General features: G+C 35.3%; 1 non-coding gene across 1 annotated transcript; it reads left to right on the top strand.

The window, feature by feature from the left end:
* The first annotated feature begins 1,933 nt into the window (after nt 1–1,933).
* On the top strand, nt 1,934–2,040 carry LOC115522544. Its single transcript, XR_003971447.1, has one exon. It is a non-coding gene; the product is annotated as a U6 spliceosomal RNA (small nuclear RNA).
* Nucleotides 2,041–25,373: the final 23,333 nt, after the last annotated feature.

Here is a 25,373-nt window from a genome sequence, read left to right as displayed (position 1 = left end):
AGACTCAATGATAGAGAACAAACTATGGTTTGACAGAGAGGTGGATGGAGATTGGCTAGATGGGTGATTGGTACTCAGGAGGGCACATGTGATGAGCACTGGGTGTTGTATGTTTAGTGATTAATCACTGAATTCTGCTCCTGAAACCAATATTGCACTGTATGTTAACTAACTAAAATTTAAAATGAAAAAATGGGTCTTTATTCTTCAAACTGTCAATGTCATAAAAAATAAAGGAAAACTGCTGGAGATGTTCAAAATTAAAGGAAACTACAGAGAGATGGCAGATAGCACTATATCTAGCCTTAGACTGCATGCTCTAAAAGAGGGAGGGAATGGTATAAAAGAAATTACTAGAACAACTAACAAAATTGGAGTATTGATGGTAAATTAGATATAAGTATTATATCAATGTCAATTTATGAAATTGATAATTATATGTGATTATATCTTTATTTTTCATATTTAGAGGCAAAGGGTTATTTAATTTATTTTCACATGATTATGTGTATATATATAACTTTCCCCATAAGATCTTTGAGAAGGCAAGAATGTTCGCTTTCACCACTTCTATTCAACATTGGATGCACTAGAGAGTGCAGTAGCGTAAGAAAAATAAATGAAAGCCATCCAGATTGGAAAATAAAAAAATTGGAATTACTAAGTGAGGTTAGCACATTGGGGAATACCAGATGTATATACTAAAATTAATTTTATCATATATACTAACAACATAAAATTGGAAATTTAGATTTAAATAAATAGTATTTACAATAGCGTTAAAAGATAAAATACTTGGGGCGCCTGGGTGGCGCAGTCGGTTAAGCGTCCGACTTCAGCCAGGTCACGATCTCGCTGTCCGTGAGTTCGAGCCCCGCGTCAGGCTCTGGGCTGATGGCTCAGAGCCTGGAGCCTGTTTCCAATTCTGTGTCTCTCTCTCTCTCTGCCCCTCCCCCGTTCATGCTCTGTCTCTCTCTGTCCCAAAAATAAATAAACGTTGAAAAAAAAAATTTAAAAAGATAAAATACTTAACAAATCTGAAAAATATGTACAAGACCTATACACGCTGAATATTTTAAAATTCTGATGAAAGATTTCAAAGAAAATTTAATTAAATGGAGAAACACACCTCATTTACGAAAAGGAACACAAAATAATGTTAAGATGTCAATTTTCCCAAAATTAGACTATAAATAATGCAGTCTCAGGCAAAATCTTAACAGGATTTTTTCTATTGGTAGAAATTGGCAAGCTCATTCTAAGGTTCATATAGCAATACAAATTACCCAGAATAGACAAAACAACTTGAAAAAGAAGACTAAAGTTGGATGATTAACACTATCTGACTTTAAGACTTATTAAAAATTATAGTGGTCAATACAGTGTGATCATGGTGTAGGGTAAACAAATAGATTGATGGAATATAATAGAAATTACAGAAGTGGACATACACATACATGGTCAATTGATATTCCAAAAAGGTACAAAGTCAATTCCATAGGGAAGAAATAGAATTCTTACAGTGTTCTAGAATAATTGAGTATCCATTTATTTTTTTAAAAAATCTTAATCCATACTTTTCTCTAAATACAAAAATAAACTCAAGGTAGTTCATAAAATTAAAGGAAACACCAAAAACCACAAACCACTAGAAGAAAACGTGAGAGAAAATCTTTTTGATTTTGGGTAAAGTTTTCTTAGATGTAACACCAAATTCACAATATATCAAAGAAATAGTTCATATATGGAACATCATCAAAATTAAGAACTTTTGCTCTTTGAACAAAACTGTTAAGGAAGTGAAAACAGAAACCAAACATGGGTAGAAAATATTTGCAAACCGCACATCTAGCAAATAACTTATTTTCAGAATACATAGAGAACTCTCAAAACTCAATATTGAAACAGCAAACAATCCAATTAAAAAGAAAGAGTGTTTGCTTTGACAGCACATATACTAAAATTTGAACGATACAGAGTAGATTAGCATGGTTCTTGAGCAAGGATAACACACAAATTTGTGAAGGGTTTCATGTTTGAAAAAAAGAAAAGCAAACAGATGATTTGAATAGCTACTTTATCAAAGAATATATATATATATATATGTCTGTGTGCGTATATAAATATATGGTAAAAAGTACATGAAAAGATCATCATTAATCACTGGAGAAACATAAATTAGAACAATTAGATAACACTGCACACCTATTAGAAATATTAGAAAGTCTAAAATTAAAATACTGATGAGGTGTTAAAATGTTGGTTAAGATGTATAACAACTGAAACCCTCACACACTGCTGGCATAAACACTAAATATAACAACTGCTTTGAAAAATAGTTTTCAGTTTCTTAGGAAGTTAAATATACTTTTACCATATGACCCAGTCATTTCATTTCTAGCTATTGTCGCAATAAAAATGAAAGCATATTTCATTTGCTTGTTCACAAATGTTATTTGTAATAATCCTAACCTGGAATCAATCCCTATCTCCAACAAAAGGTCAATGGATAACAAATTGTATAATTTGGTATACAATGGAATACTACTCAGTTATTAAAAGCAATGAACTATGGATTCAGTCACCAATCTTGGAACAAATGAAAATAGTTACGCTGAGTGAAACAAACCAAACCAAAAAAAGTATGTAGTATTTGATTCTACTTTTATGAAATTCTATAAAATACAAATCCACCTATAAAGACAGAAAGCAAATAAGTGGTTGTCTGGGATGGAGGGAGTGGGTAAAGTATATATAACACCTTTAAAGATGTAAAACAATAAACACACAATTGCTTTAATATTTCCAATATTAAAAAAAAAAAAAACCAAGGTTGCTGGGGTGCCGGGGTGGCTCGGTCAGTTAAGTGTCCAACTCTTGATTTAGGCTCAGGTCATGATCTCATGGTTCCTATGATCAAGCCCCGCGTTGGGCTCTGCGCTGATGACATGGAGCCTGCATGGAATTCTCTGTCATTCCTCTCTGCCCCTCCTCAATTTGCACACACTCTCTCTCAAAATAACTAAACATTAGGAAAAAAACCCAAGGATGCATGCAATTAACTAAGTGAAGTCTCCTCTTAGTGCATAAAAGAAAATATTTCAGTAAGACAAACTTCTAAAGAAGAGAACTATAGATTTGAAGGGTTCTTTACAAATCAGTCATTATTAAAGAATTGCTCATTCTCTTGAAACTATTGCTGAGCCACATGCCATTTTTAAAATATGGAAATTTTGGGGCACCTGGGTGACTCAGTTAGGCATCCGACTTCAGCTCAGGTCATGATCTCATGGTTCATGAGTTGGAACCCTGCATCAGGTTCTGTGCTGACAGCTCAGATCCTGGAGCCCGCCTTGCATTCTGTGTCTCCCTCCCTCTCTCTGCCCCTCCCCTGCTCATGCTCTGTCCCTCACTCTCAAAAATGAATATACTTAAAAAAAAATTAAAATATGGAAATTTCATTACTTTTTCTACAAAGTTTTTAATCAATTTGTATGCCTAAATATATTCCCAGCAAGTAACTCATTTAAGGAAAATGATTTTTTTTAAGTTTTTTTTCCTTTAAAGAAATAAAATGCTAGATATAACAAGAATATGGCCTTGTGAAAAGAAGCAGGTGGAAATATATTAGTAGCCACATGTTTCATATAGAAAATCACCTCCTTAAGATGCTCAACTTCACAAATGTGTAAAGAATAGCTCTGTGGCAGGTGGCAAAATGACTCACCAAAGATGTTCTAATTCCTAGAACCTGTGAATTTGTTAAATTCCAGTGCAAAAGGATTAAAGAAGTAGATGGAATTCAGGTGATCAGTGGGTTTTAAAATAGAGTGATTATCCCTATTACCTGCATGGGTTCAAAATAATCACAAGGTTTCTTAAATGTGGAACAGTAAGGCAGTAAGGTAGAGTAATATGATGTAAAAAAGATTCAACCAGCCATTGCTGACTTTGAAGATGGAAGGAAGCCACAAATCAAGTCATGAGGTGGCCTCTAGAAGCTGGAAAGTGCAAAGAAAACTCCCCTCCAGAGCCTCCAGAAAGGCATAGAGCCCTACCAACCCCTTAAGTTTAGTTTGTGAGACCCATTTTGGACTCCTGATCTCCAGAACTGTAAGATAATAAATGTGTGTTGTTTGAAGCCACTAAGTGTGTGGCATTTCATTACAGCAATAGAAAACTGATACAATCTTTATACTTTCAATCAGTATAAAAGACTATGGCTCTGCCTGCCAGGAAATTACCATCCTGGGCTTTTATGTCACATGAATGAATGTACGGAAAGACAGTTTTTCTCAAGTCACACAGTAAATTAAATATTCTCTGTGTAGTATCTGTTGAGATCAAACTAGCTACCTCAATTAAAATTTATGAGCTAAGAAAACGAGGGGGCAAAAGTGACAACCAATATTACTTCAAAAATCCTTTAATTTGTTTAAAAAACAGTAGCTTTATACCTTGTGCTTTTCCTTAATAGTTTTGATGGATTTTGTCAACAGGTGCTCTGGTGAAGGTGGAAAGGAGTCTTGGATTTTAATGAAAATAAATCTTGCTGTCACCTCCCAACTGGACAGAGATCTGCTACTATGGCAAGTGCAATTTGTTTAGAACTTCCATACATGCTTCTCTTTGCCAAACATAACACCATCATCATCATCATCATCATCATTATTACTACTACCAGTACTGCCACTAATATTTTATTGCCTCAATTACCTATAGAAAGCCATATTATTTACATCAAAGTAAAGAGCACCATTAAAATTCATAAAATTTTTCAATTATTTTATTACAAACTATGTGGTTTATTTTGGCACGGTGTATGTATTTTTGAGACATTCTAAAAAGCCACAGCAAAAGAAGAAAACTATACAAGTCTCTCCCCACCCACTCGTCATCATCACCAAAGACTGAGTTTTTAACTGACACTCTGAATGGAAATATATTAACTTCTCATTCTTTTATCCAGAAGTCATGTCTAACACTGCCAATGTGTAATACGTGTTCTGACCACCCTATTCTTGACCTCAAATGGCACCTGTCCTCAAATGAAATGGAAGCATTTATACAGGAACTAGAAATGGTGTGTGTCATTACAATATGACAGCCAAAGGGTGTTTTTTTTTTAAGTGTTGTTTATTACAAAAAGCATGCCCTTCACTATTCTAGAATTGTCTCTTGACATTTTTCCGCTAAAAAAATTTACCAACACTAAAAAAAAAGATAATTATGTAATATGATAGAGGTGCTAAATATTGCTACAATGGCAATCCTATTATGGCAGCGATCTGTAAATGTATCAAATTAACATGTTGTACACCTTAAATTTACACAATGTTATGTGTAAAGTATATATATTCAATAAATTCTTTATGTAAAAAATAGGACGCATTTATGTTGCCTTTAATACTCGTTGAATATTGTATATATAGGTCAATGTTTACACACATATCCAAAGAAATCAACAATTTACCAATCCTTCATGAGATCTGAGCCTCAATTACTTTCCTAATGAAATTTAGCTTAAAAATTTGGAATTTACTCTGTAAGGGAAAACAATTGGTCTAGGAAAACTAGACCTGGTGATTAATTTTTATTACACCTTTTCAAGGAGGATGAGAATGCAAGATCATTTATGTATTTTCTCTTGATCTGATAAATATATCTAGTGTTTGAAGTCTCTCATTACCATCTCTTATCCTTTATTATCAAATTTACTTGGTAGAAATGTCAGTGTAACAAGATTTTAATGAGTTTGGTTAAACTTTCTCTCTTTTTGAAGTTTATTTATTTATTTTGAGAGAGAGAGGCATGGGGGGCAGAGAGAGAGAGAGAGAGGGAAAGAGAGAATCCCAAGGAGGCTCTGCACTGTCAGCATAGAGCCCAGTGTAGGGCTCAAACTTATGAACTATGAGATCGTGCCCTGAACCAAAGTCAAGAGTCAGATGCTTAACTGACTGAACCACCCAGGCAGCCCAGAACTTTCTCATTCTATTCTGACCAAGATAGCCATACTGAATGATATATAAAGTCACAGTTAGTACCTTCCACACCTTGTAGCTTCTTTGAGCCATAATGAAGAATTCTAAGGTAAAATTGGACCAGAGAAAAGCAGACTCTTTGTGGCTATACTAATGAATATGAGAATAAATTAAATGCAATTATCCAAAAAGTTAAAAAAAAAAAGTATGGTATCAGTGGAAGTATGCTATCAGCAGCTGAGATCTATGTTGAAAAGAAATAACATATAATAGCAGATATCAACTACTTTCCCTACATCAGTTCCTTCCCCATATCAATATATTCGATTTTTTTATTTTGTAACTGTAATTTCATTTTAATGCTACCTAGCCACATATCTACAAGTTTTCCACAAGTAAAGGGGAAGATTAAAAAAAAGAGTTAATTTTTATTGGGGGATATTTCTGAAAGATTTTTCAACCAATGAAAGATAATTCAGCTCAAAGTTAGAAAGGAAAATATAACAATCAAGTAACTGGCAGTTGTCCACAGGGAAAGATTGTTCATGAGCCGGCAGGACTGGAACGTTTAGAGAGATGGAAGCTGTGGGTGGAAAGTCACAGCCTACATTAAATAAAGTGGGTTTTGGCAATGCTTTAAACTTGGTGTCGAATCCTCTGTCTGTACACTTTTGTCTCCCCAGACAGTCAGTCTCACTGAGGGCAGCAGAGTGAAGGTGGGGGAAGGGAAGCCAGTTGCAGCAATATCCTCTGGACTTGCCAGCTCCCCGGAGGGGGTTGTTAGAGGCCCAGCTGAGTCTCATCACAGTCATGGAAAAAAGCCCTCAGTCAATGGTCGGATCCTGGGAACGTATTCCTGAGAGAATCAAAATGGCTTCCACCCTAACGGGCTTACACTGTTGTGTATATTTTGTGTTAAGTGCTTTACAGCCCTATAAATACATACTTTTCTGTCATATTTTATCAACATCAATATGCATTGCATTTAATTTTGAAATAATAGTGAAAAAACACTATTAACAATTGGGCATTTGTTGATTTCTTGTCACTGGAAATTAGTGTATTATACACTGAATTTCTTCCACCTAAAGGACACTGGAAAGTTTAGGCCTTATCTAGATGTTAAACAACTCATAAAAAAAAAATAGTTTACCGGATCATGCTTAATAACGTCTTGGGAAATAGAAGAACTAGGATGTACTTCATAAAACATCTGCCTTTATTTTAGAATAAAGTGCTTATATTTATTTCATTTAACATTTAGTGAAAATTGTTGGTATGATAAGCAACACACCTACTGTTTATACTATTTGAGATCCTCCATTATTACCATTTAGTCCTATTTGTTTTCTCCAACTGCAGTACCTGAATTTCCCTGTTATCATAAATCTTCAGACAAATGAACTTCTCTGAACACTAAATTTCAAGTTCTAAAATGGAATTTATTGTGATTCTTGTATAATATGTAAATAAGACATCATAAAACATGGATTTAAAAGAAGCTCAAATAGGGGCGCCTGGGTGGCTCAGTCGGTTAAACGTCTGACTTCAGCTCGGGTCATGATCTCACGGTTTGTGGGTTCGAGCCCCCACATCGGGCTCTGTGCTCTTGGTTCAGAGCCTGGAGCCTGATTCAGGTTCTGTGTCTCCTCCGCTCTCCACCCCTCCCCCCTCCCCCCATGCTCTGTCTCTCAAAAAATGAATAAACGTTAAAAAAAATTTTAAAGAAGCTCAAATGAACACATCATCACATACATTTTCCTGATAACACATCAAATTGTTGCATTTTATCTTAAAATTGCCCTTGTAAAGGAGGCATAGTAACAGGAGAAAATAAAAGATGAATAGAAAAAAAGAGAAAAGGAGAAAAAATGGGTAAGAGCGAGAAGAGGAGGGAAAGTATGATTGAATACTGCTTCTAGTGTAGATGTGTATAAACCTGTTCATTACTTTTCACATCCCATATCATTTTCTCCAAGCTTTCCAAACCAAATAATGGAGATAATTTGCACTAACTCCAAATGGCACCACTTTTACATATTCTCCAAAACGATCATGCTCTGAGTTGTGTACAATTATGTATTTAGAGTCTGGGGTTGGTGAGTGGAGATTAAGGCTCTCTGGAGACTGAATAGCCACAGAAAAAGGAAGTAGAGAAGTTCAAAAAACAAACTTCATAAGATTGCCTTTATCTAGATTTGTATATCTTGCTCTTTTTGTATGCTTATTATGGCTACCGCATTTTGGAAGGATATAGAGAGGACTAAAATCATTATTTTTTCCCCTAAGGATTTCATGCAGAATCTGGACATTTTTATCTATCTGCAAAGTTGTTGAGTTTTAATGCATCAAAGTGTCAAATGTTGTTATGTAATTTACCTTTTAAAATAATCAGGACAGATTACCTTATGCTGTAAAACAAAGAATCACCACCTCTTAGTGGCTTAAAATAACAGAGATAGATTTCTTCATTATGGTATGTGTGTAATCCAGGTTGGCAAAGGGCAACCCACTCACTGGAATTGCTCAGGAGACCACCTTGACTGAAGCTCTGTTGCTATCTAAGCATGAGGTTTCAGGTTAGCTACAATAGGATCAAAGAACATGGAGAATTGAATTTCTGAAGTGCCCAGGAGTGACACTTCACTTTCATTCACATTTCATTGGCCAAACCAAGTCATATGGACAAGGGTAATTTAAAGAATGAATGTTTCTGGAGGGAGAGGAGAATCAGTAATCTCTGGGAACAGTATTAGTAACTACCAGTTTGCTTCTCTGATCATCAAATATTGTGTTCACTTTTCTTGTGTAGAACACACCCATCACCACCTCAAAAGAGGCAATGCAAAAGTCCATTCAGGTCATGGTCTGGAATTTTTGAATCCAGGATCTCTGACTAATGTGCATTGGTTTATTCATCAAGTCTTAGTGTGACTTCCCTTGATCTAGAGAATAGGGAGCTAAAAACAGCTAAAATGTGCTACCCTCCCAACCAGATAGACACACAGCAAGCGAGGATGGGAAAGGAAAACAATAAACACTCCCATTCAGAAAGGGAAAGAATGGGGAACTTTCGTTAAAATCTAATTCATGGTAATTCTAAAATTCCAATGGGAAGATATTATGAGGTTCCCTATCCTGGGGGTATGGAATGTTCCTTGGTTATGCCCTGATTGTATTCAGTGGGAGGAACTCCTTTGTTCATTGTTTTTCAAGTCACTAGCTACACCCTCTGGGAGAGTACTCCTTTTCCAATATATTTCTTGGCCACATCTTAAGTGGCCACTGGGGAATATGTACTTGCTTTCTTAACTCATTTTCTTCCTTTATAAGGTGGAGTGCCCAAAGATCATTTAAAGTCTGGAAGACTCCTCAGAAACTCAGTGAGATTATTATCTATGTGCTTTTAGTCAGCTCCTTGGACTAGTAACCAGATCAACACTATTTTTTTGAGATATAGTTCCCAGAACTACATTTCTATGTTTTCTCTTCCACATTCTCTCTCATTCTCTCTCTCTCTCTCTCTAGCCCCCCCACCCCCACCCCAGCCTCCTTCTCTCTCTTTCTCCTCAGTGTCAGGTATTTTGACACTCTAGGATCTATTAATAATGAACTTTTTTTCCTAATTGAAAGGACTTAAGAGTTTTCATTCCTAATTTGCTCTCTGCCCAAATTTAATTTAATCAGTTCAAAGGTTTTAGTAGATTTTGGCTCCACAAAGTATATCTCAATGAAAGATAAGACTTTCATTGTTTGGGATGAAAAAGTAATTTCTGGACTCATTCTATTTCCTTTCCCTTCTGCTTTGGAAACTGGCTGGTTCTTTCCTGGGTTCATTTGTTTCTTGCAATTTATTGCCAAGCTATCTGGTGGTTACCAAAACACATAACCAACATTTTGCTTTCCAACGTATTCTTTTAGAACTACAAGTGCATTGGGAACATGATGTATCTTTCATGTTATTACAGGCCTTCACTAATGTTTCACCATGCTGTAAAGCACAAGTCTCCAACTTTTCAGTTTCCAGTATGATGCCCTACCACCAGCTATTAGATTCCAATGATAATGACAAATGTTTTAAATTTTTGTTAGGAAATCCAAAATTTTCATATTCATCAAGACAGTCAATTTGGTAACAAATAACTCCCAAGTTTTAATCGTTTAAAATAACAATGGCACAAGGCTGTTGCTTTCCTATATACCATCAATTAGCGATTAGAATGTGAAATTAAAAGGGAAACCTGGGTGGCTCAGTCTGTTGAGCATCTGACTTTGGCTCAGGTCATGATCTCACAGCTTGTGAGTTCAAGTCCCACGTCAGGCTCTAGGCTGACAGCTCGGAGCCTGGAGCCTGCTTTGGATTCTGCATCTCTCTCTCTCTCTCTGCCCTTCACCCACTCTCATTCTGTCTCTGTCTCTCTCAAAAATAAATAAACATTAAAAAAAATTAGAATGTGAAATTTAAAAAAAAGATAGCATTTACAATAGTACCAAAAAGAAAGCTGAAATAATTAGCTTTAAATCTACAACATATGTTCTGAATCTGTGGAATACTATGAATTATTGATGAAATAAATCAAACAATATCCAAATAAATAGAAACAAAAGATATTTTCATGGATTGAAAAATTCAATATTGTTATCAGTTTTTCCTAGGCTCATCCATAGATTAAACATAATCTCAATCAAAATCCCCACTAGCATTTTTGGAACTATGAAAAAACTATTATTGGAAAGGTAAAGAACCTAGAATAGTGAACACAATTTTGAGAAACAAGAATAAATTCAGGGTGTTCTCATTATTACATTTCAAGATTTATTATGAAGCTACTGGAATCAAAACAGTCTGGTATTGAGGAAAATGGAAGCCAGATTAATAATACAGAATAGAGAGCCAAAAAGTAGATCCACGCAGGTATAGTTAGCTGATATTTGACAAAAATGCAAAGGTAATTCAATGAAGATAAGATAGTCTTTTCAACAGATGGTGTTGAAATAATTAGATGCCCTTATGCAAAAACATAAACTCACACACAGATTTCACATCGTACACAAAATCAACTCAAAATAGACCAAAGATATAAATGTAAAATGCAAAGCTATAAAACTTCTGTAAGAAAAATAGGAGGAAATCTAAATGACCTTGTGTTTGGTTATGAATTTTTAGATACAACACCCAAAGTATCATCCATGGAAGGAAAACAAATGTACTTTATTAAAATTGAAAACTTTTTCTCTGTGAGAGACACTAAGAGAGTGGATAGACAAGCCACAGACTGTAGAAAATATTTGAAATTCACATATTTGATAAAAGACTTGTATGCAGAATATACAAAGAATACTTTTTTTTAAAGTATATTTATTTATTTTGAGAGAGAGTGTGAGAGAGAGCAGGGGGAGGGGCAAAGAGAGGGAGAGACAGAATCCAAAGCAGGCTCCATGGTGCAGTCAACACAGAACCTGATGCAGAGCTCAAACTCACAAACCATGAGATCATGACCTTAGCTGAAATCAAGAGACAGACACTTAACCAACTGAGCCACCCAGATACCCCACAAAGAACTCTTAAAACAATACAGATTTATTTTGTGTTTATGCTACATGTCGCTAAAGATCAGTAGGGATTTTGCCCATCGTGGTGACTCAGGGAATCAGGCTGATAGAAAATCTGCTGTCACATTAACAGGAGGCTCTAGGGTTACCTTTGTCGGCTGGAGAGAATATAGAGAATTGGACAACTATTAATTATTCTTGTTAGTAACTGGCATGCCACCTCTGATCACCTTTTGTGGGCTAAAGAAAATAGTAAGACCTAAGATGTGCTCTCAGAAGAAAATTTCCAGTGAAAAATCTGGAAATTTTATTGAGCATCAGGTTACTCATATGTGCACAAACATACGAGAGAACATTTAGATGGTATTTATTAAACATTGCTATCAGGAGCACGCTATGAAGGCACACACACAAGTTGAGCTTTTCCGTGGTGTCAACTTTATCCAATCATAAGCAAAATAATCGCAATTATAAAGCAGGTTAAGGAGTCCAAACTGAATGACATTTCACCATGTGATTAAACTCAGCTTCTCACACAACACACAGAGCAGTACATAAGACAGACCCTATAACAAACAAGATAACAGAAGGGTATAAGAAGTTAAGGAACGAAACTCAAAGCCAGTCTGTGGGTGCGCAGTTGAGATAAGGCCTGGGTCCCATTCAGGTCAGCTCCTGGCACTTACTGAATGTTAGGTTCAAGGAGTGAAGGGTCGCAGTTCTGTTCAGAGATCAATTGGGCGGAACCTTTGGCAGCAGTTGCCCTTTTTTTAAGTTTATTTATTTATTTAGAGAGAGAGAGAGTGTGTGTGTGCAAGAACAAAGTAAGAGCAGAGAGGGAGAGAGAGACACAGAGAGAGAATCCCAAGCAGGCTCTGCACTAACAGTGCAGAGCCTAATGTGGGTCTCCATCTCACAAACTGTGAGATCATGACCCGATCCGAAATCAAGAGTCAGTCGTTTAACCGGCTAAGCCACCCTGGTGCCCCAGTAGTTGCCTATTTTAAGTGGTCAGACACACAGAGGTCATACCTGAAGAGTCTGACAGTTTGTTGCAAAAGTCTTCCCCTTTTTAAAGGGACTTGATTGGTCTTGGGCCCCTGCAGACCTCCTCTGGTTCTGCTTGTTCTCAGTTCTGGAGTGTCAGCTAATGCTGGTCTCAGCAATATCTTGTAGCTGCAGTACATTTAACTGCTTGCATCACGGCTTGACACAGGCTCCCACTTGTCATGAGAGACTCCATTTTGCTCTCCACAATTGCATATATAGATCAAACTCCCTACCCTCACAAAAATGACTATATTGCAATAAAAATTGTGGCATATTAAAAAAAAAGACATTGCATACATAACATTAGAGATTTCATGGTATAGGAACCTAGTTACTTCCCATCTTTACAAGAGATTGAAAGTCTGAAGCATTAAAATATTCAACTTTTATTTTAGATATTGGATTGTAATTTAATCATTAGATATCCATCTTAGAAAATCGTGAGGGATGCCTGGGTGGCTCAGTCGATTAAGTGTCTGACTCTTGATTTTGGCTCAGGTAGGATTGAGCCCTACCTCAGACCGCATGTTGAGTGTGGAGCCGGCTTGAGATTCTCTCTCTCCCTCACTGCCTCTCCCCGCCTTTGAATTTTCTCTCTCTCTCAAAATAAAAATAAATAAATGAACAGTAAAAAAACGTAAGATCTTTGAGAAGACAAAGATAAAAGAAAACAAATATGCCTTTTGAAAGTGACTGTATGCAGCCAAGATTGTTAGAAACAAAATAACTTTAGAGGAATGTTTAATAAAACCATGTAAACCTCGGTGGTTTCTTCTAAAGTTGCTGAATTCTTTGGTTCAATTAGATCTCTAAAGTGAACTTAAAAACAATAAAAACATGAGAAGGCCACATGAGGGGTTTCCTGACTCAAAGGAAAACCACTACATTCAACCAAGTTGTAGAAGTTTTTAGGTTGAAAGAACTTCCATGTGAGACCTGCAAATGAATTATTCAAATTTTACTCACTTACATAAATATTTTAAAATTAAAAAAATAATAAGTTACTATCACAACCCACTGTCATTTAAATAGGTCCTTTTAAATTTTTATGCAAGCTTTGGTGGTCTTCTTTGGAATTTTTTCACCCTTCAGTTAAATTCAGTACAGAAGTATTTAATTAATAAAAACTTCTTTCAACAAAGAGTGTAATTGCAATTGTCATTGGAATTTTTAAAAAAATCAATAAATGGAGTGATCAGGAAGCTTGTTTCCTCAGCTCCATGAACTTGACTGATGAAAGAAGTTTAAGTTCAATGAATATTAGTAGTTAAGCATAAATTTAGGGGAAAAAAATCTCTAATTACTAATCAATTTGATGTTTCTTTTTCCACTTCAATACAACCAAGAATCGTAGGCAAACACCACATAAAATGCTGTTTTGTTTTTGTTTTTTGGTTTTTTTTGGTGGTGGTGGGTTCTTTTTTTTGTTTTTGTTTTTTGTTTGTTTGATTTTTACAATAATCAACTTTAAAATTTTTTTTCATGGTTAGTACTATCACAAATTGTTGGCCTGAAAAGAATAAACTGACAAGAAATTTTTATAGATCTCAGTTTTAAAAAATAGATGAAAGCAACCCCAGCTAACTTCTGCAAAGAGTATTCAAGTCTGTGGTCTCAGTGATAAATTGTGGGAACTGGGATAAATGACAGCTCAGAGTTATAAACTATATGCCCTTTGAAATAAATGGCATATTGAATGTTGCCTTAAACATTTCAGGGTTTAAAAAGGCTCACAAGCAAATTTGCCCACAAAGAAATTGTTGTTTATTAGTCTTTCAAATGAATTTTCAAAAAAAATGAATATTCTTTCTATTTTACCAAGTTTGTGCTTGCCCAATCCATATTTGATTGTTGCCATTTCCTCTCCCATTAACTCAAGAGTAATAACACAAAATGACCTCATCCACATCTCACAAATACATATGTATACAATGGGTTTCTCTATACACTATAGACAATTTTCTTAATACACACACACATACACACACGAATAAAGAAAGCACAGGCTAGAAAAAGTAGACACTAGCATTTTTGGTTTCAAATTCTTTTTTTATTAAAAAAAATTTTTTTTCATGTTTATTTACTTTTGGGGGGGAGGGGCAGAGAGAGAGAGGGAGACACAGAATCCGAAGCAGGCTCCAGGCTCTGAGTTCCAGCACAGTGCTAGACACAGGACTCGAACCACAAACTGTGAGATCATGACCTGAGCCAAAGTCGGACGCTTAACCGACTGAGCCTCCCAGGTGCCCCTCAAATTCTTTTTTTAATCTGCATGACCTTGGGCAAGTCATTAGGCCAATTTTGCCTTAGATCCTTTAACTGTAAAATGGAAAAAAAAAATAACAACTATCTCAAAGGGTTTTTGTAAGTATTATATGAGTTGATACATACAAAGCACAAATCCTGGCATATAGTTAAATAAAGGCTGGATCAGTTTTAGTCATTATACAAAATGCACTATCTGATAGTCATGAAATTGTTATGACCAGTTTCTTTTACATCATTCTATCCAGATTGCCTTCATACTGACAGCTTAATCTGGTACAAATCAACTTCTAAGATACTTTATGAATGCTTTTCTCCAGGCCTTGACATTATCTCAGGGGACATTGTTCATTTTCATCATTGTCATCCTTAAACTATTAACCCCTTTATCAGTGCATTTCTCAATTCCTCTGCATGTATCCAAGAACTACTGTCATCCAAAGGCAAGATCAATTTTACAGGTTGTTGTAAGCTATTTTAGAAAGAGATGATATCCCCTTTGAGTTTTTATGATATTTAACATATTTTCAAAATTTAGAATGGCCTAAAGCCTCTGTCCCTGTTGGCTAATTAGGACCAGAATGGCCCTATTAATATAAGCTTTGTCAAAATCAAAATTCACTTCTGTTGTCAGATATTTTTTGAAAGATTGAGGGACATAATTTAATAACTATTCCCAACTCAGCTCTGATTATCTGATGGCTTCCAGTTAACTTTGCCTTTGTTTCCTTTTCATTTACTTTTACAATGTTTGGTTATAGTATAGATATAGAAATGTTCAATTACATTTTTGAGTAAAATATTTTATGGGAAGATCAGCTGCAATTTTATTTCTCAATTATGGAGACTGTTCTTTTGTACCTATGCTTCTTGCCAATTAAATAAGTATGGTTTCCTCTTGTCTCAATAGTAAGGGATAAGGCAAATTTTTACCCTTTGTTTTAGTTTGTAAATCAGAGACAGAGAGAGGTTATGAGGTTTCTACTAGAGCTGATGATTAGTGGGTAAAGCTGTTCTCGGGGATCGCTATCTCTACTGCCTGCATGGGCAGCCATGTTATAGAATTTGTGACCTCATCGCTCTCTTGCTTCAGCAATCCAGTGGCAACATCCTTAGGCTGGTTCCTGGCCTTTACCATGAAATGGTGGGGTAAAGTGAGCCAATCCAATCAGATTCCTTTCGTAAAATCTGAATCAGATGCAGAAAATGATTTACCAATTAGGAAAAAGGGCGTAACCTGAAAAATTACAATACAGAGTGACTATAGCAAATATATAGCATTTATATACACGAAGCTAAAGTTATGAGACATCGAGGGAAATTTGTTGTGAGAAATACATTAAGAGGAAAACCCTGCGGCAAATTAGAGAAATAAGATGGATGCTAAGTCTCCCTGAGCACACACCACCATTCTGGTTCTCATTGTTGTCCTTTCCCTTACACTTGTAACAACTTCAAGAAGTTCGTTATGTATTTTTATTTTTTTAACAGCAGCATGTACAAATTTTTATATAAGAGATAATATCCCTAGGTAGGAGCAGTAAATAGTATGCATGATTTATGCTAAGTTTTATTATTTGGAAGAAATGAGGACTAAGAACAAATTTCCTAATGATGAATTATTTAGCACATGAATGCATTGGACAGGGACTCTCTGGAATGGCTTAGAAATAGAATAGTTTATCATTTGGTGGAATAAGTTAGATTTCTGTTTGCCTGGAGAAAATTTGAATAAATGCTATACCAGAGCCCTCCCTTGAAAAATATATTGGATTTATTTTTAAATAATTGTTTTCTGTGTAGTATGCCTTTATAACTATTAACTTCATATACAGAAAATTAAAGCCAAGGTGGTATGCATTAGTTTTCTATTTCTGTGTAACAATTACCACAATTGTAATGACTTAAAATAATGTCCATTTATCAGTTCACTTTTACTGGAAGTTTGGTATGGTGTACTTGTATTCTCTGCTCAGGGTATCACAAGGCGGAAATCAATACATTGCCTGGTTGAGTTCTCATCCGCAAGCTCAGAGAAGATACTACTTCCAAGTTCATTCTTATTCCTTGCAGTTGCAGGGCTGAGGTCTTCATTTCCTTGCTGCAGAGAACTACTCCCAGCTCCTAGAGATCACCCACATTCTATGCCATACCCTTATGTCTTCAAATCAGCAAAGGTGTATGACATTTGTATTTTGAATTTCTGACTTCTTCTTCTGTAACAAGACTCAGAAAACTCTTGGCTTTTAAAGGATTCTAGTGACTAGAATAATCACTGAATAATCTGTCTTCTTTAGAATCACCCATTCCATAGAACAGAATGTAATCATGGGAGTAATATCTATTTTATTCACAGTTTCAAAGATTCAAACAGAATATTTTGGGAGTCATCTTAGAGTTCTGTCTGCCACAATGATTTTTTTATACATATTTAGATACAGTTAGACTTGTTAACACCTACGTAATTGGAAATTTGAAATGTGATTTCTACAAACTTTTAAAGTTGTTCAATATTTAATATTATTAGGTCAAGGGAAATTATAATTTAGCCAACATACAATGAAATAAATAAATGAAATACAAATGTAAGTAGAAAAATCAGGTACATGGTAGTCATTTCTAGTAATTTAATGAAGACCACAAAGAAAGATTTCAATTGCCTACTAATGATAAGTAGAGATAAGGCACAATAAGACATTTAATTATTTCATTAAACATTTAGTCAAAGAAAAATTATTTGGTGACCTATACAGAATTCACTATAGACAAATAATATTAGCTGATATCTGTAGTAAATAGAAGGAAAAAATTAAAAGTGACAACCTAGTCAATTTGAATATCATCTGTTGTATGGTACTAAGATAATCACATTGAGATCGAAGAAGAAAGTATAAGGGATTTTCAATTCACACCCCTTTACTTTACTGCAGAGGAAACTGTGATTCAGAGAGATTGTGCCTTGCGCAAGAAGATATGGCTATTTGATGGCAAAACTGAGACTGGAGTGCCCATCTCTAATTCCAGAACTTTGTTTCTTCTGCTACAACTGACATCACTGACACCCATCATAGTTGGTTAGGACATTGTCTCAAGTGGTTTCTAACTATGAGTCTGCAACTCTATTCAGTCCCTTCCTCTAACCTGAAAAGAACTGAAGAAGTAGTCACTGTAAACCAAATAAAAAAGTAAGAGTCCAGCTTTTAAGAGTAAATAAAAAGAGCAACTTGACTAATGATGTGCCTGCTTATGAAACAACAAGGCATAACAAAAACACCCTAGACTTGGAATCAAGAATACAGGATACAAGCCTTTGGCTCTGCCACTGGCTGGCTTTAGACAAGTTACTGAATTTCTTATAACCTCAGTTTTCTCATTTTAAAATGTCAAAATAATGTTTTCTGATTCACAGAATTGCTTTGAGATACATGTGAAAGTACTGAGAAAGTAGAATGGTGGATTGGTATTGTGAAATTTTCGACAATAGATTTAATTGTGTATTATCGTGCTGATTCTTAACCATGAAATATTCTATATCATATCATTCTGCTACAGATTTGTGGCAGCTAGAATTAATTCTTACGATTCTTTTTAGTTGGCAAAGCCCTTTCTTGATCAGAATCAACCCTATTCCATGAACTCTGATTTACAGAATATAATAGCCAACACTGTTGGAATCATTCATGTGGACTGCGGGCAGGAATTTTGGTATCTGGACTGAGCCTTAAAGAATTTGAGCCAAGGAAAACCTTTCATCAAAATACGAGGACTCTAGACTTATTTTTCTTGAATAATAGAGCTCTTAAATATAAAACAAAAAGTTTTGATGGCCATCAAAAGCACATCTCATCATAATTATCAAGGATACTCCCTCAAATGAAAAGTACAGTTTAGAAACTGGTTAAAATAATCATTCAGGATGCTTCTCAAATCAGTTATAGTATTGTGGGGCTGGCGAAAATGAGAGATGATCCAGCTCAGCCTGGTCACTTGACGGGGGAGGAAACTGAGATGCACAGCTTACTGTATGAATGAAGGTCTCTAAAATCCAGGAAGCTTCTCCGGGTTTAATGTATTTTGTATTACTTGTACAACTTTTCAAGCAAGTACATTTTCGTCTTTTCAGCCAAAAATATCTTCCAGTTTATCAAGATTGAGGAACTGAAATATTAATTATTCTTCTCTAAGAAATTTGAGGTTGTTTAAATTAGTTATCTTTACTATAATCAGTTTTTGAAGTCAGCTTAGCTTTTTCTTTTTAAGATGTATCAGTGAAATAACAGTATTCTTCAGGTTCCTACACAAAAGTGCTTTTTAAACTTAATTGCATATTGAAATCAATAGGGAGGCTTTAAGAAATACAGATGTTTGCATCTCACTTCCAGAGATTTTGGTTTGTTTAATCTGAGATGTGATCTGGGTTGGGTCTTCTAAAGAAAAATCCCTAGATGATTCCATCATGCAGTCAGAGTTGAGAACCACTGCAAGATCAACAAAGTAAGCAGGATTGGCAGCAATAATCTAAGCTATTGGTGATATAATGCCGGTGTCTTTCTTCTGTACCTTGTGAGTTCTTTTATGAATTGACTAGAACATTAAATGGAGAGTTGGTACATATTGTTCCTACTGTTACAAACATTTCTAAAGTGCCTTCTAAGTGTCCAAATATTTGCTCAACACTGGTAATATAAATGCAAATAACATATATTCCCTGTCCCTGAGGTTCTCTGTCATGGTAGGGTCAGATTATGAAGAATTTGTGTCATTGACAAATATAAGACATGAGAAGAATGTTAAGATGAGGCATGCATGGCTGATTTTGCCTAATGACATCATCCATCAATAATAATAGTTGTGCATGAGACATTTCTATCTACATCCAGATATAGTTCCTCAGAATGCAAGATGTCATTCTGATGAAAAAAATAAAGGAAAACAGTTCTTGGAGAGGACACCTGGTTTTCCAAATTCAGTCAAATAACATGGATGGAGAATAGCCATCCTACTCCCTTGTTGTGCTGGAAGTATGTGTGATTTTGCATGAGTCAATTGGAATTAAAGAACAGTCATTACAGTTCAAGAAAAACACTTCTGCAGATCCCTGAACACACCCTGTTCATTCATGCTCCCCTTCAGGAGTATGAATACTTCTCTCCAACAACATACCATGCAGATTCTTGCCAACCTGAGGGGTAGGATCCAGAAGGTATATAAATAGTTATGAGGAACAGATGACAAAATTTGCCTTTAGAAATGACCTAGAATAATTTAAAATAGGAAGTCTCTGCTACTGAAAGGAATTGAAAAACCAATTTTCTTTCTAAGTACAATATCCATTTTATGTTTTATTTTATGCACATATGAAATAAATTTTTAAAATACTTGGAAAATGACACAAGAAACAATCAATAAATTAAAACATGTATTTTGTCTACTTGGTGTATATGCTATGAACTAACTATTGAATGTCAACCTCAAATACTACTGGGTACTATTTGAGTATAACGATGATCATAATACAAGCTCAATGATCAAGAATAAAAAATAGATCTCTATAGGATGGGATTTATCAAAATTGAGATTAAAATTCTTAGAGAACTAGATTAAGCTCTCTGAGGTTGTAATTTTTTTTCACTGTTAAAAATTCTTTTTTATAAATTTTTTTAATGGAGATATAATTGAATGATAGAGAACATTATATAAGTTTAAGGGGTACAACATATTGCTTTGATACATTTATATTACATTATGATTGCCATTGTAGCATTAGCTAACACAGCCTTGATGCCACATAATTATTAATTCTTCTAGTGGTGGGAACAATTAAGATCCAGTCTCTAAGAAAGTTTAATGTGCAGCATTATTCACAAAAGCCAAGATCTGGAAATAACATAGTGTCTGTCACTGGATGAATGTTTAAAGAAGATGTTGTGTGTATGCTACTCAGCCATGAGAAAAAAGGAAATCCTACCATTTTCAATAACATGGCTGGGCCTTGAGGACATTATGCTAAGTGAGATGAGTCAGACAAAGAAAAACAAATCCTCTATGATAGCTCTGATATGTGGAATCTAAAAAGAAATGAATTCCAAAAAACAGATAGTGAAGTGGTGGTCACCAAGAGCTAAGAAGTTGGGGAATAAGAGATATTGTTTAGGGTACATACTTGGAACTAGTACATAGATAAGTCCTGGAGATCTAATACACAGGACCATTTTAGCTATTAGGAACATTCTGAGTGTCTGGGAGATTTATTTGTTGAATGAATGAAGAGGGATCTTTAGAAGCTAAATGTGCATTTTCCACGTTCTCATTCGAAAGAATTCAGAGTCTGGTCTTAGTGTTTCTTCCCACGTAGTTGTTTTTATAGCTTTTTTATTTTTTTTTTTTAAATTTTTTTTTTCAACATTTATTTATTTTTGGGACAGAGAGAGACAGAGCATGAACGGGGGAGGGGCAGAGAGAGAGGGAGACACAGAATCGGAAACAGGCTCCAGGCTCTGAGCCATCAGCCCAGAGCCTGACGTGGGGCTCGAACTCACAGAGCGCGAGATCGTGACCTGGCTGAAGTCGGACGCCTAACCGACTGCGCCACCCAGGCGCCCCTTTATAGCTTTTTTAAAAAGAAGGAATGTCTTATACAAATTTTGATTTGATGATACTAACAGTAAAGTGACACATAATAATTACTTTATTATGTTATAGGACACATTTAGCTGAGAATTTTATAACTGATAATCTTAGAATCAATGAACACCTAAAAAACATTTTAAAATAAAAATATAGAATGGATTTTGATATCTTGTGTGATAATTAAAAAAACATTTATACCTTCATAGGCATTACATATGCATTGAATTTATACATTGATTTCCAAAGAGTTGGCTATGATAAAATATTGACTATATAGCCTTGTGAATATAGATTCTTCATCAGTGACCTGTAATTTTTTTGGGGGGATTTACAAATAGCTCAAAGATGGAAATAACTATCATAAATTATATAAACCACTTAAATGATGTGTCTCCTTTTTTTGCATGTGTCTCCAACATGTGACTGGTAAATCACCAGCAATGTTCAATTGAGATTAAAATCAGATGCTTTCTCAAAGGCAGAGTCAAGCATTGCTCAGAGAATTCCCATTGCTTCTCTAAGGTCATATTTAAGTTAAAGTATAATGTACTATCACTTTTGAATTTACTGGGTGGCTCAGTCGGTCAAGCGTCTGACACTTGATTTTGGCTCAGGTCATGATCTCAAGGTTTGTGAGATCAAGCCCTGGGTCAGGCTCCATGTTGACAGCTCAGAGCCTGCTTGGGATTCTCTCTCTCTCCTTCTCTCTCTGACCCCGTCCCACTTGTGCTCTTTCTCCCTCTCTCTCTCTCTCCCCCAAAACAAATAAAATTTTTAAAAAAAGGATGTTAAAAAAAAATCTCTTCCTAAATTAAAAAAGACTACTCTCAATCTAAATTTCACAGTGGGAGATGGGGAGGGCCCAGCTCCCTTTAATATTTTATCATTATATAGTAAGATAAAAAATACATATACATATATACACATTATATATGTATATATGTTTGTGTATGTGTATATATATGCCAACTACATGTTTCAAGTCATAGATACATAAGAGCTAGAATTTTGCATCATGAAAATAGAGAGGTGCAAAATGTACAAAGTTGTAGATCACTCTTGCTCTGCTGCTAACCAATCATCCATAAATATTACTAGTTGCACATGGTTAAGAACATCAGCATTTTTTAGAGAATTTTTTTAATGTTTATTCATTTATTTTTGAGAGAGAGAAAGAGAGGGAGGGGGAGGGACAGAGAGAGAAAGACAGAGAATCTGAAGCATGCTTTCGGTGCAAAGCCCTACAGGGGCCCAAGCCCACCAATCATGAGATTATGACCTGAGCTCAAGTTAGTCGCTTAATTGACTGAGCCACCCAGGACCCCAGAAATCAGCATTTTTTCGAGTCAGATTTACTTGATCAAATGTATCCATGTAGATCAAAAAAGCATTTCATTTTTATGTTATAACATAATAACATATTATATTATGTTCTATTATAAAGTTATCAAAAAAATGTTCATTATTTCCCTAAATTGAATTAACTAATTTCCATCTCTACAGAATTGGTTAATTTAGTTTCTCATACCACAAAAATTTATTAAACATCAATATAATGCTATAGGTCCTGTGTTAGACTCGAGGTATGTAATTGTGACAAAAGTAGTCATGGTGCCTAGTATTACAGAGAGGGACTGGGAAAGAGAAACATTAATCCTAGTGCTATACAAATTGTTCTCTGATACATAACAATGGCAAGTGCTATTAAATACTGACAAATTGTGCTACCAGAGTCCAGAACAAAAGTTTTTGACCTGGTCCCTGGTGTTTGGGAATTATTCCATCAGGAAATGAAATTTGACCTGAATAAGTATTCTTCAAAGTTGGGGGAAAAGCAGAGTATTAGAGACTAAGGGAAGAGTTTTAGCAAAAGCCCTGTAATAGGAGAGAGCAAGACACTTTGAGGGGACTGAGAAAATGCTGGTGGAGCTGGAGCAAAGAGCAAGAATAGATGGCAGGCAAAGCTGGAGATGCAGGCAGGAGTGAAACCATGGAAGGCACTTGATACTACATAAAGGTACACGTGTTTATTCTCAGTAGGCTGCAGAGCCATTAAGAGCGTCTAAGGAAGGAAGAAAGCAGTGATGAAATGTTAGCTTTCAAAATATTACTTTGAAGGCAGTATGAAGAAAGGATTGGATTGGAGTAAGAGTGGACATAAAGAAACCAATTATTACGCAATTCAGAAATCAAGCTTTGAGAAAACGGAGGCCAATACTAAAGTTGTGAAAGACAGGATAAAGAAGAGTAAATGCATTTAAGAGGTATGTAGGAACTGAAGTCTAAAGAACTGACTGAATATGGGAATAAGGAAGAATGTTATTTTAAGTGTCTAGTAGAATTTATACTAATTTAAACTAGAATATTGTGTTGAGCTGGGCAACACTGGAAGAGAACCGCGTGATGTTTTTGTGAAGAAGGATTTGTTTTGTTCATTTGTTTGTGTAATTTTGTTTTGATGGGGAGAAAGCAGGAATTTTATTTCGGCCATGTTAAGTTTGAGATGTAGCTGAGATGCCCTAGTGGAACTGTGTAGTCCTATGTAGTATTTCTATATAGAGGCTTAGAACTCAGTGAAATGATCTGGGGGCTAAAAATGGAAATTTGGAAGACAGTAGTGTCAGGTCACCAGTTGGCTAGATTGATAATTGAAACTGTCGAGTTAAATGAGTAGAATGAGAAGAAGGCTTACAGTATAACCTTGAAGAACTGCAGCACTGGGTTGAGAAGGCTGAGCACTGAGCAGAGTTAGGAGTATAACAAGAGGTTGTTACGCAGGGAAAGAAAAAGGAATGTTTGAAGAAGGAAGAGCTGACCAAACTGTTGCAAACAGATGAGCAATTAGATTGGCAATTAATTTTTGTCGAAGTTTAATTCCTATGTAAAATCAGGTCAATAAGAAGTTTGGGAATAAAAACGTCTGAGGTGAATTTGACAATGTAGCTGTTTCTGGTGGTGAGATTTTTGTTTTTATTCTTCGTTTTTTTGTTGTTGTTGATGTTACTTTGGGATTTTAGAATTTTGATGCAAGGGATCCATGTGAGAGAGAGTGTGCTGAGTATATTGGAATATTCATATGTGTATACTGGAATATTCGTATGTATTTTGTGTCACTGTACTTTTCCATTTCCTTTTCTAAGGAGAGTCGAACCTTGGCAATCCCTTGCTTCAGGGGATGGTTAATTCTGCCTTCCAGAATCTTGTTTTTCCTGTAGTCTGTGCTCTGTGAGAGGATTACATTATAGGGGTAGGAAGTGATGGGAGGGGCTCTATCTACTATAATCAAAGTGGTAGAAGGGTGGAAGAGGTTCGTGTGGCTGATACATGTTGCTTTTAGGGATCTTATCAAGGTCTCATTCAGTTATAGTGGGATTTGTGTGGATAGAAGCTAATAGATCTTCAGGGTCCAATGACTGTTGCCAGAAAATTATAGGAATAAGGCAGCAAAAGAGTTTGATAATTACTTCCATGGATGAGCATACTCATGCTAATAGGTTTGCTTTATCTCACCAGAAATGAAAGTTACCCATGCTTAGCCTGTAGATTCAGACTAGTCTAAAAGTAATCTTTTCTTATTATCCATCTAGAGCCTTCAATCTTCTATGACATTCAACTGTAATTTTTCTTTACCTTTTTTCCTACACTGAATCATAGTATATTTTGTTGTTTTGATTATATTTCAATTTTTTGAGCATACTCTGCTATCTGTTTTGTGTTACTTTTGTCTGATCAGTATCAGGATTTTATGAGTTATACCAGATTAACATTTGAAGATTTATCTCTCTGTTTTCAAGTAGTATTATTTTTTTTGATGCTATGTTGCTATGATAAGAGATAAGAGATTGATTTCATAAATTTGGACTGAATCTCAACGTTGTCCTGATAGTACATATT

The sequence above is a fragment of the Lynx canadensis genome, chromosome C1 (genome assembly GCF_007474595.2).
Source record: "Lynx canadensis isolate LIC74 chromosome C1, mLynCan4.pri.v2, whole genome shotgun sequence".
Classification (NCBI taxonomy): Eukaryota; Metazoa; Chordata; class Mammalia; order Carnivora; family Felidae; genus Lynx; species Lynx canadensis.
This window is presented reverse-complemented; position numbering and strand designations above follow the sequence as displayed.